The sequence below is a fragment of the Boleophthalmus pectinirostris genome, unplaced genomic scaffold (assembly GCF_026225935.1).
Source record: "Boleophthalmus pectinirostris isolate CB_2022bp ecotype Guang Dong unplaced genomic scaffold, ASM2622593v1 HiC_scaffold_22, whole genome shotgun sequence".
NCBI lineage: Eukaryota > Metazoa > Chordata > Actinopteri > Gobiiformes > Gobiidae > Boleophthalmus > Boleophthalmus pectinirostris.
In genome coordinates this window covers 4,846,236-4,849,537 of record NW_026571190.1, presented here as the reverse complement: position 1 = coordinate 4,849,537, position 3,302 = coordinate 4,846,236, and positions in this window count along the sequence as shown.

The window sequence follows — 3,302 nt, the reverse complement described above, 5'->3', positions numbered from 1 at the left end:
CCTCCCGCTCCTCCTCCGGATCAGAGCTCACAGCGAGAGCAGCTTCAGCACCGGAGACGTTTGCTTCAGTGCGAGCGCGGCAAAGCTCACCGTGACGTCACACAGTCTAAACACGAGTCACAGGCGCACGCAGTGTGCGCCATGCGCAAAGCACAGCCTGGAAGTCCAGTTATGGCAAACAGACGCGCCAGGTCTACACCAAGGTGTTCCAACTTTTTTCTACCGAGGGCCACTTATTGACACAAACTGTATATGAAGAGGAGGAGCACAGCCCGGGGACAACACCGAGTCATTCAGATGGAGCATGACATAACAGAACCAGCACACCTTTTACAAGAGAGAACATTCAGGTTACGTCTGGGTCACAGCCATGGGAGTGATTATTTGCAGGGGCCCTCCACACCACCAGACGTCAACACAAAAGAAACCACGTGAGGCACAAGAGTCAAATCACTCTCAAGAGTCACAATGAAGCACTGCTGTTGCCCGCACAGGTTCACCTGTGACCTGTGGTCTTCTCCATCAGTCCAGCCCATGGCCAGATGGACACACACTAATGTATGTAAGACTATACGCTCAAGATGCCACGTTTACAGCTCATATATGACATGACCGAGCCCAGACACTGTTAACAGTAAAGTCAGACTGCCCTCTGCTGGCTAAAAATAGTGTTGCACTTACAGTTGTAATTTTTCAATAGTTCTACTAACTATATCAAATAAGAATAGATAATGGAGACTGGAGAAAACTTGACCCTGGTTCACACCACTTTCTATGTCATAGCATGATAAAAAAACAGATGTACTCACACAGTAGTAAAGAGTGAAAAGATGCTTTGGACCCACGTAATGCTCTCCACACATCGTTGGTTAAACCTTTGACCAGTGTCTCTGAATGTTTAAATATCACCACTTACAATGACTACTGGAGAAATACAGACTTTTCTAACAGATATTCATCTAGACTTCCTCAGGATAACTGAATACACTTGATGGGCCTTTGCTCTCACACAGCAGAGTGAATGTAAGGAGCCATGTACCATAGACACATGAACATGTCATGTGAAGACAATAATCTCACCTTTTCTATAATCAAAGAAACTTTGGACAAAGAAAGATTTGGATCTGATTTCTTTGGATATGAGATCAGTGAGATGTTCAAATCAAATCTAAAGCTGATTTACACTGGACATGATGTTCTATTTATTTATGTCATGATTTGGTGTTTAGGTTCAGTTATTCAATCATAAGCAGAATGAGCCAAACATGAGTCTTTTATTTGCGTTGCCATTTTCAGTGCTCAAATCCAGTTGGTTTCAACCTAAAAGGACTCTCTGATCTAAATGGTCTCTACTAAACCCTAGCACATGCACAAAGGATGAGTCAGTGCTAGTGCAGCCTCTGCAGCTCTGGGGGGGAATTCTGGAGGTTCTGAGCTTCACATGACGCCTGTTCTGTCCATAAACTGAGAATGAGACAAACTTGGATGTGTCTCGATCTGCAGGTTTTGTCACTGCCACTGCAGGTTCAGTTGTGACAGGAAGAGTGCAGGAAGTATGACTCTTTTTACAAACCTGTTCTAAAGATGTTTCCTCATCACAAACACACCTGGAGTTTTTTGTTTCAGTCACACATTTAACACACAAACCCTGCACATTTACACTGAGTTCTTCTCTCAAAACAGAATCTGTCCCACCTTGTGATGTCATGTGGTAATACAGGGAGTGCTCCACTGTGTTTTTAAACTCCACACACCTTCACTTGAATCATTTGGATCATTTCAGGTCTGGAATTGCCAATCTCTACTGAACTAAATGTAAAAGGAGCTGTTCACTTGAAACATAGTGACATCATGACATCACAAGGTGGAAGAGAGTGTTTTGAGCTTTGGAGATGTAGACAGACTAATAATAAAGAGTTACTCAAACATGTGTGAATGAAACAAAACACACATGACTTGAAGCTCACAAGAGTTTATTTATTTTAATGTGGGACTTCCTTGTTTCCACACAATGCTTATTTTATCTTTAGAATCATTTTGGTTTGTAGACATTCTAGAAAAGCTTTCATGTAACACTTCTTTGTTCCATGTCAGTTCATCTCCTCAGGTGTTTGAAGAGTATTTACAGACAGATGCAGTCACACAGGTTTGTCTCCCTTCAAATGTCCCATACTTTGAATAGTTGTAATTCCACATGTGAATCCTGAGGCCAAAGCACACACTGTATAAACAAGTGTGTCAGCACCCACAGCGCTCAGCTCCACTCAAATGAAGCTCGAGATGTTAGTGGTTACACAGGCGGATTTGAAGCCCGGCTCTATATTAGGAATGGGATTTTTAAAAACAAATAAAATAGGGTCAGTCCATATGAAATCAGAAACCCTCCCCTATGAGCCGTCTCAGATTTGGCTGAAAAAAACCCTAAAAATGTCTAAAATCACCAAATGAAAGAATCTCAAATTTGAACTCAATCCCTTGAGTCGTTCCTGAGTTATGGCCCGTTGAAATTTTGGGGCCATGCTCACTTTTAAGCATGTTTGAGAGACCATAACTTCATAAAAAATAGAGTTAGGAAGCTGAAAATTTGTATTATTGTAGATTCTGGGTCATAGATTCTGAATCTGTTACTATAATCTCCAATTGTCTTCCCTTATAACAAGAAATTAGTGTTTAAATCTATTAAAGGTAATTGAATCTTTCTATCAGGTGGAAAAGTACATAAGCTCCACCAAAAATGACCCGTGAGAGCTCATTTTCAAAAATTCCGTTTGAAATAAAGGAAATTAATAGTTGTTTTTATTACTTTAAACTAATCAAAATATGCCAAAGTTTCTCTGGTAAAATATGATCAACATCTAACTGTACCACATGGGGAACCGAGGCTCCAAAGAAGGGACCAAAAAGATCACATTTGATCTGTGACCATATTTGGGACTCTACACCATCCACATGAAAGCTCAGAAAAGTTTAAGATTGTTGTCAGAAATGTTCATTCTCTCAAATATTCAGGTTCAGCAGTTAGTCTGTAAATATCTGCTTGGAGTAAATAGATCTTGGACCTCAAAAATTGAAAAAAAAAAATTGAGCTGCAACCAAATGTGAGATTTTGGGGGCCCACAGCGCCCCCCTTAATAAAGACACCAAATATTTGACAACAGATTTAGAATCTATGACCAAGAATCTACAATAATACAAATTTTCAGTTTCCTAGCTCTATTTTTTATGAAGTTCTGGTCTCTTAAACATGTTTATAAATTAAGGCTTCAGAAAAAGTGAACATGGCTCCAAAATTTCAGTGGGTC